The 19,241-nt window shown below is 34.5% G+C and overlaps 1 protein-coding gene across 1 annotated transcript in view; it reads right to left on the bottom strand.

Annotated features, from left to right (window-relative positions):
* LOC123526716 (uncharacterized) overlaps positions 1-3,997 on the bottom strand; it is a 31,281-nt gene extending 27,284 nt beyond the window's left edge. The window contains exon 1 of the mRNA XM_045305967.2: positions 3,876-3,997. The gene's annotated coding sequence lies outside the window, so the exon portion shown is untranslated. The remainder of the gene's footprint in view (positions 1-3,875) is intronic.
* Between the last annotated feature and the right edge of the window lie 15,244 nt (positions 3,998-19,241).

Genomic DNA, 19,241 nt, shown 5'->3' with positions numbered 1-19,241 from the left:
AACAAGTGTATGGAAATTTGGATTAGAAAATGAATGGTGTTCCGATAATATAGTACTTCAAGAACTAGTTGAAAATAACATCTGACGAGAATGACTCTGATGATGACAATGAAGAAGTAGAGATGACCAATATAAGTGGCACTATATACTAAACAAACAGTGATTATGGCGACTGAAAATACCAAACTAAAAATAACTGTTCATAGTAGTAAATACTAAATTACTTATTACAAGGTAGCGGAAGAATGATTAATGCTACAACTTATGTTTTTCTAAATTATGATTTATCTGAATTGGATTTGGTTAAGCAGATAAGCAGTTGTAAGCGTTATTTTCCAGTTACTAAAACACACATTCAGTAACGTATCGTAACGTAGGTTACAATGTCAGTGCTGTGCTACATGTAGTTTAATATCAAACCAGTTCAAACTTGATAAGATACTCGCATTATCTAAGTGTAAACATCATTCTAAGGATTATATAAACAATCTATTGACTGAGAAATAAAAATTATACCGTGAATTATAGAATATATAAAATAATGGTCACGTACTTGTTCTTAAAACTGTTGAATTACAAAATGAAATGATCGATTGGGAGAACAAAACTAAGCAGAAACATTCACAACAAGCATATTCTGCATATCACTGAACCCACTTGCTAATGATTTTGGTTGTTACTACCATATAAATCACCACATTCCAGTTTTATCGTGTTTTAAATAATCGTTACGGTAACGTAAATAACATGCTGTAATTCAATGAGAACCCGCTTGCCAGATGGCAGAATTCAGAAATATGATCTACAGACAGAGGGCTTCAAAAAGAATGGGGTCTGCACAAATCCCTATGGGGGGAGGGTTTCATCTTCCAATTCTAGGCCTATTAGGCTGGTTTAATTTCTTATTGAAACACTTCTATTTTATAATTTTAAACATCGAGCATCGCAATTTCATATCAATCAGTCACCTTTCCATATAGCTGGAGGTCATTTCTTCCTCATGTTTTTCCAGAATATGTTTTATCCGTAAATTCTGAAGTTTCCTTTTGTAGTTACCATGACTCCGTAGTTGTATTCGTGATGTTTGTGATAAATAGCAAGAATTCATGCAAATGTATTAATCGGATGAACATCACAGGATCCGTTTCATTGTTTGAAACTGTAGCCAACTTCACAAGACAGTTTGTCATTGCAGTAAGAGCTTTACAATTTTAGTCTACCTGACCGAGATCATTCTGCCTGGGCTATTGATATTATTCTTGATATTTTCAATTAACGAAGACGGAATATTGTAGTATTTGTTTGAGTTGGCCTTTGATTGTGCCTTTGATGGCTAATTATGTAAGAGCCTTTAACTATATGTTAACTAATTAGGTAAGTCAACTGAAGATACCTATAAGACGCAGTGTGCAGTATATTTGTTTTTATATGTAGGAGGTAAGACTTAACGCCATAAATCAGCCACAAAAACCATTCTACAAATGTGCCAATGATATTTATCATGTAGCTGCAACAAAATGAAAATACGTGAACGCAAATTTAAATGAAAACTTCAGTAAATCTGAGAGCTATCATTAGCGCATTCAATTCATAAAGTGTAGTGTCATAGAAACTGCTCTATATTCAAGGCATTTTCTATTTTACGTTCATTGTGACTTAAAAATTTGATTTTATCTCATATGTACACGTGTCATTTTACTATTATATGCAGTTATCCTATATCATTCAATTTGCATGACCTAAATATATTTCTAAACGATTTAGTTTTAAGGTTATGAAGGCATTGACTTTTCATATAATGACAGGTATTTATTAACAATAAACCTTATAGGTATAATGAAACTGTGCTTTCATGATAAATGTTATATATCATCATCAAGGATTTTGCAGCCAATGTACTTATTTCAAAATAATGCATTAACTATTTGTTTATTGGAAACGTCAAGCAACTGGTAGATCCATCAGGTTTTGGATGACATACATGAATATAGCTGTAGGTCTCAAATAGTAAATTTCATAGCTCTTTTTAACCTCAAGTTTTTTCAACTATGCCACATTTGGAGTCGTCCCAAACAATTGTAGCGTTTTAATAATTCTTCTTAATTGTTCTTAGGTCTTAAGTTTCTTTTGTAAACAATGCAGACTTTTTTTCAGAAACCCCAGCGTGTAGCATTAACAGAATACATATAATGTTTTCTGAAATAAAATAGGCTTAACATCATATCAAAATAACAAATGACAAATGGTCAGATTCGAATCTTTGTCCAAAAAGATGCATTTCAGTGACCGGCGCTGATCCTTACCACCATGAGCACCGCGGAAACCTTTGTAATCAAATATTTTGATACGTTTGATATTTGATACACTGATTTTCCTATCTTTAATCAAACATTGTAGTACCATGTGTTATTGAAAAACACAATAGTAAATAGGATGGAGCAATCGGAGAAGGAGAAACAGATCTAAAGCGAATGGTCCATGCATCTTGTCCCTTTTAGATTTTAATACGCTACATGTATAGAAAAGGTAAGCGAATTCCCAAGAAAATGTTAATAAATATTAAGCTTTACGGGTAAATATCTTTATAACGGAGTTATGACACTTTTATATATGATAGTGAGTTGCTCATTATACAAAGAATTTTAGATATATATGAATGTCTTATTCTACATTGCTTTGCACAATTCGGGTATATTGACTGGCTTAGTTTCAACGCTTCTTTATAATAGAGTTCCTAAAGGGGTGTTTCACATGCTAGACTCGAACAAACAAAAACTGCTATTACTTGCATGGCTACATCTATGGTTGCAAAAGATCTTCTTATAGATTTTGTTATACATGTATACCGTGAGCCGTCCGCGTTAACTGATTAACATACCCGTCATATTTACAAATAAATTGCTCTTCACCTCTTCACGGGAAATTTACGAAGAGCAATAACTTAACAACGAGAACAAATAAATTTCAAAAATGCTAAAAAACGGTATTTATCACCGTTTTCTGAAACTACAACGAATATTAATTCGGTATTATTTTTGTTTTTATCACTTAAAAACGCTTACTAAGGTTTCTGCTGTTTGGGGGATGGGGGGAGGGATGTAAATTTATTCAAAATATCTCTATATTCTATAATATCTCTCAAGTATTTTGTTCAATTTTCTATTTACACATAACATTGATTTTATAACCCCTGCTCCTAACAAATAACAAATGCACCGTTGTACAGTAAGTGCATTCTTCATTTGTTTACATTGAATATGTCTTTACAGACACAATTCAACATTATTATTTACTGTAGTGTCCTAATCACTAACGCTACATGGTGATTCACCTAACATGTTCTTCAAGCAAATCTATGAGAAGCTGGTACATTACTTCCCTAGTTCTAATTGCTTCACTGAACCTGGAGATGGATTCCTATCCCCATCGACTTTGTCCGAGGAGCATATAATTAACGAGCAAAATCGGTTTATATAAATCGACGCCGGCATATTGCAAAATCTAGGATTTTTATTTGATAAGTAGCTATACAAAAGAACGATGTTGATTCTTCAGCAAGTCATATATCATAGAATATAGACATATATGTTTTGTCAAACATTTACAACAAAGTGAAAGGTATTTATGATAATCCAAAACAGACACTTTTGATTAGCCTCAAAATCATATTTAAGTTCACTATGATATTACAAAAGGAAGATTGATACTTTGATATTGAAATACATAATAACTTTAGAGAATATATACCTCAACCCAAAGCCAACCGGATGACTTCTTACGTCACATATTGGACTTCTATATACCGAAAGAAAATGCAGGTTGTAAAATTAAAATTAAACAATACTTTTAAATGTTAATATTGAAAAGATACTTACGCATTAAACGGGTAGATAATAAACCAGGTAATAAACTAAAACAACATTGATTACACTTGCTGAAAGATTATTTGAGTGAGATAATTGACGGTATTACCATTTTTGTGAGGTTTCGAATTCCCCATTGATAAAAAAATGGAAAGGATCCAACTGTAAATTGTTGAAAATCCGTGAATTTTACTTTTTGGTAATCAAAATGACATCCAGAGATATATAGTGTTGTCGCCCGTTTGTACGCCGTTTAAAGCAGTAGTCAATATTTGACCTTTCATGTGTTCTTTATTTTCTTTGTAGTTGATTATATTTGTTGATATTTTATCTAACCTGTAAAGCATCGTTGTTATTAGTTAATCAGTCGGAATCTCGTTCTTGATTATTTATTGATCTTTATTCGATAAAAAGTAGCAGTTTTGAGCAAACAATAAGACAGATAAATTCTGTTTTAAAATAATCAAATTCAAACAGTGGTCTTGACCGATGATTTAGTAAGTCACACATGCTTGGAAGAGTAAGAATTCATGTACTAGGTAGACAAGCGACACATTATAGTGTTAATGAGAGCTGAATTGAACCGAATTGGTATCACTGTTGTACGTGTTATTAGATACTTGTAAAAACAACACCAGCGTAATAGTCTACAACTCGTTTAAATGGGTTAGCCGTGTTGTTGTACTTATAAAATACACTGGCCCGATTTATAGGTTGGTCAGGGCTACGATATGTTTGGTATTTTTGCCATCGAAATATTTCTACAAAATGCTTCTTCCACTTCCGTTTGGATCCGTCCATGTTTATAAACACGTTTGTTTATTTAACGGGCTGTACAGTAATAACAAGATGCATTAAATCTATGTCATCTTTGTGATTAAAAAAGTATTAAAATCAAAATAAAGTCCTAACGAAAATTTAAGACTTTTAACATTTGATCAATAACGTAAAAATCAATATCTGTTGAGAAGAAAAATTTTATTTTCATTATCTGTTTGAAGTAATGATCGATAGCCTTGAATAAAGAATACCTATAAGAATATACACAACAGCACATTCTTTAGTTTAAAAAGTCAGTAACGGTTTCAGGTATATGAATAGATATCAATTAAAATCGTATACCAAATATTAGGTAAATGTTTCACAGCTATATATAAATTGTCTAACCCGGAAGAAATAAATTATACAAATTCATTTTGTTTTCAGTATCAATATGGAACGCTTTCAGCATATTTTTGTAATACTCGTGTGTCATGATGGGCCAGGGGAAAGTTTTAATCTCTGAATATATGCCCTTTCTAAAAGACATTCGCCTACCTATAGTATATTTTACAGCACATGTCTTCCTCGTGGCATTTGACACTAAATCTATTAAGCCATGCAAAAAATTATTGAAAGTTTGTCTTAAATCATATTTAGCACGTCTTGAAAGGAAACCAGCTAACACATGTCGTTTATATATGAGGCACCATATTATGAGAACAAGGACGCGGCTGCAGTACTCATCGTCTTCATGCGAATAAGAGAACGAAATGAACAAATTTTCTTACTCGCCACAACTGCTTTTTTTTGTTTTATCTCTGCCAAATTTTGACAAATCTTAATAAACTTGTGACTCAACGTTTAATGACTAGTTTTATAATATAACATAACAACGACGACAACCCGAAGTAAACTCATTTAAGCCAAACGGTTACATAATTGTAACCCTTAAATAAAGAGTCACATTACTGGTAAATCCCAAATGACAGCAGTCTTTCAGTGCTCGTGTGTGTCATTTTACAGTAAAAAACTCCTTTGCAGAGAACTCTGCATAGTTCTCGATACAAATCTTATAATCTACAAATGTAATCTTACAAAATAGTATCCGATGTCAGAATAAGTATATATTCTATCACTTGAAGAGTGTAATGTTGGTCATTTATATACTTGCCGCATGGCGATCAGCACTAAACTGCTGTCAAAATCTGTCAGAGGTAAAAAAAATCAAGCGCGTTAAGTTGTTAAGATAAGTTGTTGACTATACTTTATGATTTCGTAAAAGTTGTGTAAAACGGATCTAAACCTGAGACACCCTCACTAAATACGACAGTATTTTTCTTTAAACTAATGCACGTACTAATTTGGTTTAGATCAAAGGCAAGACAGTTTTTCTGCGAGTTATGATTCCTTGTCCCGCCCGCACCTTTTGAAGTTCGTTAATCTGGATAAGGAAGATATATCTATCCAAGATATTCCAAAACGGTAACAGAATCGCTACGCAAAACGTGCATTTTTACAAAAGTCTAGTACACATTTTAATAAATATGGTAAGTTCCAGCACTTTGTTAGTATTAGGTTGGTTCCGTATCTTTTGTTTAGTTTAAACGGGTTTAAAAAATATATATTGCCCATCTGGACAAATAATTTGTTATGAGTCAAAATGGTAGAGATATTTTTCAATACAAACATGTTATAGTATCACAATTACCCCGATAGAAGCGGGTTTCTTTTATCAAAGTTAAGATAACAGATATATTGTTTATGATGTACTGTTTAAAATAATACTGTTACTAAACAAGTCATGCTGGTTATAAAGACAAAGCTGTTGATGTGAGCAGTACCATAATGTTACTTTAAAGCCAGTTTACTAGAAAACAAAAGCTAAATCCATAATATATTCGAGTGATCAGAGTGGTATGAATGATGAGATGATTATAATAATATGCTGTATTTCATACGCTGCATCATTTGTTTTAGAAGCCTACGCTACGAACGATTTAATGATGTATCTAGGTAATAGTTTAGTATCAAATAGAATTATAAGGTCTCTATAGTATAGATGATAAACTTATATAGGTGTATACGCCGTTAAGAAGAGAAAATCTACATAATAATATATCATAAGTGATAAAAAATGTGTGCCTATCAAGTACAATCATTTTAATGTCTGAAAGCATAGTTTGAATAATTTCTGTTCTTGTATTTGTAAAAAGATATACAGTTTTACAATTTCTTTTTGTTTGGAAAATATTGAGGAAGACAAACAGATATTATCTCCTTCAAAATCTTTAAACGAAGAAGAAAAGAGAACTGTTTTAAATAATATCCGATTATCAAAGCAATATGGATATAAGTAAAGCGTCGCGATGTATAATTACCTCTTTTGTCTTAGCAGTTTGATACCAAAAAATAACTTTTTTTTTCAGTTGCAATTGTCGGAATATTTGGTATGTTAACTATTCCGATGATTCGTTCTATTTTGTCCCTAATCACGTCACCACAAAAACAAGGTTAGTTGAAATAAATTGATATTTCTTCGTTATTCTGAAATATTAAACGTAATGCCATCCACGCAAATTTTCACGATTACAACAGTCTGAGCCTTTGAGTTTATAAGAATTCAAGATTACCTACTTTAACTTGTTTAGAATTGGATATATCGATACGGTGCCTTCAGCATGGTATTTTTAACAGTTTTGTTATAAAAAGGCTTTGCGACATATATATTAAGTTTGCTAAGCGAAATGAGCTTTTAATATTATATTAAATCATATAAAAATCAGTTCAAAATTCAGAAATGTTGCTTTTGAAGAGGAACAGGAATAAGGGTTTAGCAGTCGTGTCACACTAAGAATATCAACATTTTAACCTCAAATTTAACAAACAAATATTACAAAATATCACAGACAGAAGAGTAGATATTATTTTGGTCCTTCATTTAATCATTTACATTCTCAAAGTATAATTCCTTGCAAAATATCTCCTTCCGCCATATGCATTTGAAAAAAATATATTGTTTTGTGCTTACAACACTTGTCTGTTCAAACAGGTGCTGTTTTCGCAAGCATATCTGCAGTTGAAACGGCTGTGAACTGTATCGGAGCACTCTCTGCCAATTCGGTTTACATCGCCACTGTGAAAATCCTGAGAGGTTTTACATTTATCTTGTTTGCTGGATTCAGTGTGATCAGTATGGTACTCATGATGTAAGTAACCCCCAAGTTTTGTAGCACCATCTTAACGAATCCATCATACCAGTACTAAGTTCTATAGCGCCTTCCTACTTTTTTTATAAACCATGTTAATTACATCCAAAATCTCTGTATTTTATAGGGCCCGTCTACTTTCTTTTCGCACGAATCAGCGAAACTATTTGAATGAGTCATAAGTCATATTTTAGTAACTTTCTTATTATTTTCAGATGCATCAGTTATACGAGTTTTATCTATAACCACTGATTTATATATCACTTTTTGTGGAGTTTATTATAATAAGATTAATCAACCGTGCTTATGTTTTGAGTAATGCTCTACATTTGGGCAACATGCTTATATGTGATGGAAATAATATAGATGAAAAAATCTAATGCTCTTCTTTGTTACTTTTTTAAGTGTCTTTATGATCGGTACAAGGGGATCGAAGAATAGGATCTACAATGGAAAGGACCCATGACATACACAACTGTAGACCTGGAGCGGTTAAATTCAGCAGCTAGCGAGCCGTGTGATATTCTGCTTCTTCCAGATACTCCACACTTTTATTTGCTAAATTATTTTTCCGTTTAGCAACAGTATATCACTTATTTAATTTTAGTCAATTTACCTAATCATAAAGCTGTCGTTACAATATACAAACATTTTAGGAACTTCAACAATATTTCGACTTTAAAGCTACTGGGCCTATATTCTTTGAAAATATGTGATATATAGAATGTCACTGTAGTTTATGTATGTACTGTTTTACAATTTAAGCTCAGAAAAATAGCTATAAAATTGTTGTGGTAGTTACATGATAGATATAGATTTAATTTTATATCTTTTGCAATAATGGGCAACACAGTTTTATAAGACTGACTTGATATCACCGGATTTGAAACAAATTAACGTTCAAATCATAATATGAGCCGCGCCACGAGAAACTCAACATAGTGCATTTGCGACCAGCATGGATCCAGACCAGCCTGCGCTTCCGCGCAGTCTGGTCAGGATCCATGCTGTTCGCTAACGATTTCTCTAATTGCAATAGGCTTTGAAAGGTTGGTCTGGATCCACGCTGGTCGCAAATGCTGGTTTTCTCATGGTGTGGCAATTATCGTATGCGTGACTTGTCTGTGGCTTTCTAATGTGTGTCATTTCGTTAAATAGAACATTATCGGTAATTTAAATATAATACTTACAATAGATACCGTATGTTATAAATTAGATCACAAACTTTTTATTGAGAAATGAACATTTTTTTCTTTCGCTGAATATCTACACTGCATTGTACCGATGTCATTATCACTTTGAAACTGTGCCCTGTAATTAATGCTACATGTATATAAATTTTGAAACAAAAATCTGCTATTTAGTTGCTGTGTGTTACAAAATGTTCCAAAACTCACTGACTTACATATTCCATAAATGCATGCGAAATTTATGTCTGGGAGAATATGTAACCAGTTTAGATGCTCAGAAAAGAGGAAAAGAGAAATACATTAGTATAAGAGTTACAGCCCTGAAGCTGAAGGAACCACAGTTGTTACGATATTTTGTAAGTGGTGATTGCTAGTGCTACATAACAAGCCATATGATGAGAATGGGGCACTGATGACAACCTAAGGCCTTTATAATATAGTTGTACAATTTGTAATCCTGTCGTCCTATCTGACGTTATGATACTGTTGTACAATTTGTAATCCTTTATATAGGCTACTGACCGTTCCAAGGCTGTGCCCCTATTTTCAACTTGTTATCTGTCTCGTATTTTTGAGTTGCGTATGAAGGCTTGTTTGTTGCTGGCATTTTATTAGCATTGTCTTGTCTAACTTGTTGGGAACATGGTAAGTGCGAGGTTGGCTTGCACTAAACGCGTTTAAGCCCCCCAGTTTCCTTTATATAGGTTACTGACCTTTCCTAGGCGGTGCTCCTATTTTCAACTTGTTTTCTGTCTGTGTTTTGTGTTGCGTATGTTGTCTTGTTTGTTGTTAGCGTTTCTTTCCTCTTTCTCCTCAATCCCCCTATCTCCCCCTTCCTTTACCCTTGCGGCTGCGTTCCCTTGCTTTAGCATCCCCTCCCCTTTTACCATGAGAAAGTTATCATGCCCACCTTAATTGTAGCTGCTGGAAACCTAAGGCGGTGCCCGATTGTTGTTTTTTCCTGCTTATGTGTGCGTTTGTGTCCTTGTGCTCTGCAGTGTTGTTGTATCTTGCTTGTCTGTTTATCTATGTAAGTTAGTTATGTGTGTGTGTATGTGTGTGTTTGTCTTTTGTACACGAGTGTCTGCGCTGCTGTGGTTTGCGTTGTATGGTAATGCAGAATTCCCTTTTGAATTCCCTTTTGAATATTCATCCTTGTTTCACATTCCCACTTCAACCCACCTACCCCACTTTGAACCCCTTACCCGTTCCTCCCCCCTCTTTTTATTTTTTGCATAAACTTAAAATGTACTTGTTGGATTTCTTGAAGCAACCCGTCTGTAATATTTTTCCGTTACAGCTTCTTTTTGTTGTGGGCCTACTTTGCAAATGCGTGGCTCTGAGACCCTGTTTGTGGTGCTCTGTGCTTCCGAAAAATCTACCCTTACCCATTATCACTGTCGTCCTGCCTAACGCTATGATATATGTGTACAATTTGTAATCCTGTCGTCCTACCTGACGTTATGATATAGTTGTACAATTTGCAATCCTGTCGTCCTACCTGACGCTATGATATATGTATACAATTTGTAATCCTGTCGTCCTATTTGACCCTATGATTCATCTAACGTTGACCATTTGAAAAGATGTGCGAGTGTTTTGCACGGCTTACTGCAACTTTATAATAAACACTGTTCTTACGTTATTTCAAATAACTTCAAAATAATATATTGAGAGTATGTGACATTGACAAAAATAAAGGAAGATAGATAGACAGACAAAAATCCTGACTGAACATTCATACTTTTATTATGAAAGTCATTGTTTTCAAAAATATCCCAGAAAGAAAATCAAAACAAAATGTCCAGTTTTACGTTCTTAAGTTATTATTTCTAATAAAGTTGTTAAAAACGTAAGTTTTGTAAGATTGAATTCATAGAATATAACCATCACAACTTAGATTTGTAACTTGAAGAAGGCAGAAGCCGGGAATTACTACCAGTACCGTTGCTGTAGTGCTTTTCCGTGGCGATTTGATAAAAGACATAGTGTCTGAAATCATTCGTCCTCTACCTCTGATTCTTGTGGGGAAGTTGGCAGTTACTTACGGAAAACAGATTTGTACATGCGTGTAAAAAGTGTTGTCGGAAAGAAGCGGAATTGTGGGCACATTATTTAACCAAGAAGTTTGGCTTTGGTGTCATTTTGTAGACTTTATAGTGTGTTTGAAGATAGCTAGGTGACGGCTATAACACTTGGTTTAGGGTGGTATAAAAGTAACCCAACACTTCAGTGTCTGCAGTTTTCGCGACTTGGACCGTGGTTCACCGCATGACAACAACAACAACAACAAGAGTGAAAATTTGTATCATATATTTTCGCGACCACCTTTTCTCTGATATTCTGGTCGATGAAAGATTATTGAGGACTTGTTTTTATCAGTTTTGTGCAAGATAACGCTTACCTTGGTTAGACATTGTGTATTTTTGTTCATATCGACATGGCTGAAAACAGTGGAAATAATCAGCCAGTGGTCTTACAAGGTAACAGTATGAAAACTATTGAGAAAATAGGTAACTCACATGAAGTATTTCAGGTACTGAACACACCAGTGAAATTGACAAGTAGTAGAAAGAGAACTTTATCAATGCCTAGTGAAAGTGAGGTAAAGAAAATAAGAAGGGAAATTGAAGGAACTGATACAAAAGTCCATGATACTGATAGTGTTATTTCAGAAGATTTGAACCCCAAAGGTAAGGGGAATGGGAGGAAGATACAGAAAGCGAAACGTAATATTCTCAAAAACACTACAAGCCCGCCCGCTTAGCTCAGTAGGTAGAGCGTCGGTCTACGGATCGCGGGGTCGTGAGTTCGATCCTCGGGCGGGGCGTATGTTCTCCGTGACGATTTGATAAACGACATTGTGTCTGAAATCATAAGTCCTCCGCCTCTGATTCATGTGGGGAAGTTGGCAGTTACTTGCGGAGAACAGGTTTGTACTGGTACAGAATCCAGGAACACTGGTTAGGTTAACTGCCCGCCGTTACATGACTGAAATACTGTTGAAAAACGGCGTTAAACCCAAAACAAACAAACAAACAAAATAAAAACACTACTAGTCCCAAAAAAGTGTCATCCAAACTTAAATGTTGCAAATCAGCAATGGCAGCTTCTAAAAATGAAACTAAAACAAAGAGAAGAAAGAATAAATCTAAACAAACTACAAACAGTGAAATACTTGTAGTTGAACCAGTTAGACCTGTCCCTGAATCTAATCTATCTGATATAGACTTGAAAGAACAACTATTAGAAAATAATGATTTGGTTTATGTACTTAATAAATTTGCAGTTGTCCACCTCTATGGGAAAAATGCGTGAGGATATGAATGAAAAAATTGACAAAGTAGCTGATGATGTTGAGAGGAAGCTTACTGGTTTCCCAGTAGTTTCCGGACCCAAGTAGTTTTCCGGACCTTTTACATTTCGTGCTGTATAGACTTTACGCCGTCGTAAAGCATCTGGGTAACAATATCATATCATCTGGACCTTTGTTGCCTTTACATAGCAACGAAAACCTAGCATTACCGAACTCATTTATTATTTGTATATTCCGGTTGTTTCAACTTACTTTGACGTAATGTTTACACAAGAAATTTGCACCTGCAGGGGAATTCCAGTTACAGTGCGCATGCGCAGAAATTGAGGCCCCTTGAAGGTAAGCATCAGTCAATTGATGCTCCCATTTACAGACGATACAGTAAAAACATTCCGATAGTAATAAAACAAAACAATGAAAGTCAGAAAAAATCTACCTATTCCCTATACCACGGCATTAAATTAGCGATTAAAATAGGAACCAAAATAGACGGGTATTTACCTACGATAGTATCATACCGTCTATCAATCAAATGTTTAGCAGCAGTGTCCATGCCCGAATGGCCAGGGCGTTAGACTACAAATTTTGAGACCGGTCTTGTTTTTCTTTTAAAGTTGTTAATTATATTAAAAGTTCTTAATTTCTTTTTTGTAATATTACCAGTCCGCTAAATACGTCCCGTTATTTTAGCGTTACGTTGCAAACGTCATTCAAACGTAATTAGACGTAACTGTGATGAGCGTATTATAAATCTAGTATTTGTTAAATTCTTGAAATATACTTTTCAAATCATCATCACGCCTTAGAATTATGTTTTTTAATTTTGAATATATATAACGAAATCGGAAATTTTTGCTTTTACAGAAAGGTTATAACTTTTATAATAAAGGTCCGGAAAACTACTCGGACTAACTGAGATATTAATGGAATTAATTGCCCCGTTTGAGGCCTCATCTACATTTGTGTTATGAATGCAAGTGTAATACGAATTCTGCATGCTGTTAACGAAGAACCTAGCTTTTTTCTGTGAAAATTTTATGTTTCTACTATGTTTTGTTTGAAAGTTACTGGCAGAAAATTGCGATTTCGGTTCGGAAACTACTGGGAAACCAGTACTCATAAATTCAGTAATATGTTAGACGAACGTCTCAATGCGGAAATGGCGAAAAGTAAAAAGGATGTGGACGTTCAGGAGGTAAGATATGAACTTAATACTGACATTAAATGTCTGCAACAACAGATAGATGAAATTCCTCATAGACATGAAAGTCCCCAAACTAATGAGACATGAGATTTAAACATATGTGTTAGAAATCATCCACAGAGTCCTAATGAAAATGTTAATCACTTGGTATCTGATCTACACTTGGATGGGTTAAAGTTAAGAGATGTAGGTTTTAAGACGGCTATTAGGAAACATAGAAATGACAACAAGCCGGATGTTATTATTGTCACATGTAACAACATTGATGATAGGGAAAAAATTGAAAAACAAACGTGAGCTAAGACACAGCTCAAAATATGAAAAGGTGTAAATCAACCCAGATCAATCCACAGAAACACGGGTTAACAGTAGTAATCTGAAACTGCTAATCTCATCTTTGGGTGTGTCCGGTCACAAACTTCGAGGTTCACGTCTGGTAGTGGAGGATAGTAGTGATAATGATTCTAGGGATAGTGTCCATTCTGATCAGCATGGAAGGGCTAGAAAAAGAAATAATAGTGGTTCTGTGCATAATAATCCCAGGACAAATGATAGTTATATAAGATCCTCTCAAAGAAAGCATAATCCTACATATAGAAGAAACGGTAATTTCTCTTCTCATTTTTCTACTGGAAGTGCTGATAATTACAATCAACGTGGTGAAATACGTAGTTACAACTCTTCTGGCAGAGGCTCCCATTGTAATAGACATAGAAACACAGAGCAAGACCATTTTGGAAACTCGTGGAACAGAAAAGACAATTATTCTAATGCCCACAGAAGAGACACTGACTATTAAAATGAAAGATATAGCTATGACAATCATTACTATAGATAGATAAAGATAGGGTTTTGGAATGTAAATGGTTGGTCTGTTAATGCTTTATCTGAAAATTCTAAATTTAGAGAACAATGTATAGAGAGTTTAAATTTAGATATTGTGTGTGTAGCTGAAACACATTTGTTTAAGAATCAGTCATTAAATTTGTCAAATTTTTCATTTTATGGTAACAACAGAACTCATTTACATGTTAATGCAAGGTCAGGATCAGGTGGTGTGTGCATTTTAATACGTATGCAGCTGTTGAAAAAATATGATGTTACTGTTTTAGATGATAGTTATGAGGGAATTTTATGTTTATCTCTGAAAGAGAAAGCTTCATATAATACATTCAATGTATGTGCCATATATCTTCCGCCACAATGGTCGTCTAGATATGTAAATGTTCAGGAGTTTTTTGATCAATTGCTTACAAATATTTATGAGTTTCAAAATCTTGGTAAAGGACCTCGGACATTTTCCTATTCAGATTGCCTATCCAATTAAGGAAAAAGTGACATAGGGCTAGACTTCTGAAATTGCATAGTAACGATAGCTGAAGACCATTTCTTGATAAAGGCGACTTTATTTTACAAGTTTATGAACAAAAAAGAAGAGTTTGTAGACATTTATCATTCTCTTTTCTATTAAAATATGAACATAAATTATTTCTACGTTTTAAACATCTTTCCCCCCAGTGACGCAACAAAATATATCACATGCCTTTGTAAATAATTATTATATACACATGCTGCAAAAATGGTACTTGGTCACAGGGGATAAAGTATTTAAAATTGAAAAAACTACGTACAGGGTGTCAGCAAATGAATTTTACATAAATATTTGCCACTTATTGCATGTGTTTCCTAAACCTTACATATCTACAGCTTTATTCATTTTTGTAAATATTGCAAGCATAGAAAACACTAAACTAAATAAATAGCGAACATAGAAAGGCAAGGTAGAAAGTAGACTGATCCTTATAAGTTTATCTTATGAATTTTTAAATCAGATCTGTTACCTCTTCACAGTCTATGTCTGTCGATTGAGTGTCATCAGGGTTGAGACAACTGCGTCTGTCGTAAGTCAAGAACCAAGCAAGTTGACCGTAAGGTTCAAAGTAGTATAAGAAGTTACTGGTTTTCTATACAGAACGAGTTGTTAACCACTGCCAAAAGTGGAGTTTTACTACGCTTCCTGGAATGATGGACTTCGGCTGAAATATATAATCTCTATTCTTGTTTTCTTTTTCACAATGGTGACAGTGTTAGGTCGCTCAAGCATTGAAACTTTGCATCAGCTAAATGCGCCGTTTTGTTGGACGCCACAAAAGCTGGGACTCTTTGGCTCATTAAAGACCTTACTGCTTCAAGTCGTTGACATGATTTCCATTGCCTTATTCAAGTTATTTCTTGATGATGATTCTATAGCTATCATTGGAAGTATTTCATTTGCTGCTAGTTTTATTATTGAGGGGCTTGCCAAAAACGACGTTATGATCTATATAGGTATTATTTGTTTATTACAATCTTTATCCGTGTGTTTTTGCCTTTTGTTTCGACATGTTATATTTCAAATAGATTGCTACACGGATTGCGTCACTAAATACTGTAATTTTACCTATTTTGAACTTTGTACATGTATATAGGTATTACCACAAACCTGATTTCTCTATTACGATTGTCATTGCAGTCACAGTGGTAGGTTCCCTGGGAATGTTAACAGTTCCAATGATCCGTAGTATTATGTCTCGGATGACCAGTCCGGACAGACAAGGTACAGCACGAACACATATACTTCACATATTTCTCCACGATATAAAAACAATCTTAGTACTCTGTTTCCTTTGGTTTGTTTTGCTGGGTTTGACATCGCTTGTCAGCAATAGTTCAGTTATATAAGATGGTTAGTTAAACGAACTTAACATGTGTTAGACATACTAGTTAGGATTCTGTATCAATATTAACTTGTTCATTACTAAAAACTGACACATTTCCCACCAAGGATCTTAGACAGTCATCACTGAGATGAAGCGCAGAAATCTGAACACTTTATGTTCTACCTTTCTAGATAATTCAGAAGGCATTTTATTTTTTTTTAAATCTTTTGTTTTATACTCAGTTGTAGAAATATCCTGTCGTTTATAACTAGATAACATTATAATAATTATTATTTCTTTTGGTTGTTGGTGCAAACGAGATTTACACGCACGAGGTTTATTGTTTAAGCTTTAACGAGCCCCCAAAACAGTTACCCGTGAGCCTGATATTCCCATTTGTACAGACAACAAGAGAGTCTATTTTTCTTGCATATCATATATGTATAAAGGAAGTTACTTTACGGCACTTTATTATACTATTTTCTTGAAGAAACGTGTTAAAACTGAGGGAACTTTACATATGTCATTACGTTTCAAAGGTGCACAGTAACTTCGAGGTCCGGTTTAGTTCATCGTATACAGAATAACATTATACATGTATATGCTTCTTGAAATAGATTTTTGAATCGAGGAGTATACTTTAAAGAACAAAGAGAAACTATCAAGGTATTCTTGTTTTATTTGGGGGATATACGTAAAAAGTAAAATTAAATACACGTACAGTTTACACAAATGAACCGTTCGCTTTTAAAGCCTACTGCAATTAGAGAAACCGTTAGCGAACAGCATGGATCCTGACCAGACTGCGCGGACTGCGCAGGCTGGTCTGGATCCATGCTGGTCGCAAAGCCACTATGTTGATTTTCCCACGGCGCGGCTCAAATGTCGATCGTTATACGACAATACAAGAAAATTGGTTTACACTCTGGATGTAAGATGGAATACTCAAACAATGGTGAAAACATCTTGTTTGCAAGAATCATTTGCAGTCATTGCAACTACAAGTAATTTTACTTCTATGTATTTATCATCTTTGTAGGAGCTCTGGCAGCTAGTATATCTGTTGTGGAAACATCGTGTCACTTATTTTCCAACGTTATGTTGAACGCCATCTACCGGGCTACAGTGGCAGAAACACGCGGTGCTACATTCTTTGTAATGGCCTCTTTCAACTGTACCAGCTTTCTGTTGCTTTTGTAAGTTACCTTCGCTTGTTCAGTGTTGCACCATTGTGTGTATATATATGGTCTGGACTAATGACTACGTCTATACATCTAATACCACCTGATAAGGTTTTCAAAGTTTACACAATGCAGAAACGTTTCCTTTTAGTGACTTTTATACATAATAAATTTGAAGTAATTTCAGTTTGAATTTGAATAAAAATTACACAGTCACGTCTACCAAGCAGTCGTTTTATTCATTGGCAAATCACTGTTTGGGATATACTCTTATGCCTCATGAAAACATTAATGTATTGTGATATATATCTTACCATTACAGGTTCCTGAAATTTGGATCTCGGAAGAAAGAAGAAGAACTTGGAGAACAAATGACAAAAGTCCGTCAAATATCTTACATAGACAAGACACATTTATAGAAATGTTACCATGCAAATTCGTTTTTTTTTTTCGTTTGTTTTGTTCATCAGTTATATCAGTTCTTACAATACACTCTTTGTACTAGCACAACATCGCCTCAGAAATTGTAATACATCAACGTCATACTATTATTTTCAATGATGGCATATTTCTGCCAACAACATATCTACTTATTTATCTCGAAATTTTTCGTAAAAATGTCACTTATTCAGTTATTATCTGGCAAGTGACAAAACAGCTTGTTATCCACTTAAGAATCTTAACAGGACAAAACTGCCTGTTAGTGCCCACTACTGGCATCCACATATTCACTTACGCTAACTAGGTATCTTGATTTTTGTCAATTAGTCAGATATGATTGGCAATATCCCGTAACCGTCCCCAATCATTACGGAATGAATGAAAATATATAAAGGGGCATAAATGTAAATTTATCATTCCAAAACCTATCTAGGTACAAAGCATTAGGGGGAGGTGGATATACACTCATTCATTCTGTCACAGGGTTAGAAAAATGTGAAGCCAGACCGAGACTCGAACCCCGGGCCTCAGAATACTGTTCCGATAATCTACGGACTGAATTACCCGACCGCCTATACAATTTCTCCCCGTTTCAATACATATTCAAGTTCCATACCGTGACATATTTTCCCACCATTTTGAAATTCGTCCTCGAATTTCAGCGGGTACTTTATAAATCAAGCAATTACAGGCGTCGGAGACTAACCGGTGTAATGCCGTCAAGACCCCACGTTGGGCGTCAAATGTACCACTCATTCATTCTATCATATGATGAGAAAAATGTGCAGCCAGTCCGGGACTCGAACCCGGGCCCTCGGAATACCGTTCCAATGCTGTACCGACAGAGCTATGCGGCCGCCTACACATTTTCTCCTTTTTTCAATATTCAAGTTCTATACCATGACAATTCCGTATAGGGGACGAAAAGTCTAACCGTTAATCGCCAATTTCGGTAAGAATATTAACTAGATATTAAGAAAACTTTCACAATAACCACTTACTTATGTGAATATGTGGATGGCATTAGTGGGCACTAACAGGCAGTTTTGTCCTGTTAACATAATTATCAGGATAACACGCAATTTTATGTCTTGCCAGATAACAACTGGATATGTGACATTTTTAGAGAAAACTGTCTACATAAGTAAGTGGATATATGGTTGGCAGAAATATGCCACCATAGTTTTCATTTTCAAATTTACACATCCTGAACTCTTTTCAAAGATGTTTGCAGATATATCAGTGTGTGTAAGTTTATCAGTGAAATAAGTACTGATAAAACAAAATTATTAATCGATTTTTTTATTATGTAGTTTTGTTTATCGTTCTTTAACATTGATTTTGTTCATTCAATGCTGCTTACTTTCTGAAAAGCTAAA

The sequence above is a fragment of the Mercenaria mercenaria genome, chromosome 1, assembly GCF_021730395.1.
Source record: "Mercenaria mercenaria strain notata chromosome 1, MADL_Memer_1, whole genome shotgun sequence".
Classification (NCBI taxonomy): Eukaryota; Metazoa; Mollusca; class Bivalvia; order Venerida; family Veneridae; genus Mercenaria; species Mercenaria mercenaria.
The sequence above is the reverse complement of the archived record's forward strand: the minus strand, read 5'-3'. Positions and strand labels throughout refer to the sequence as shown.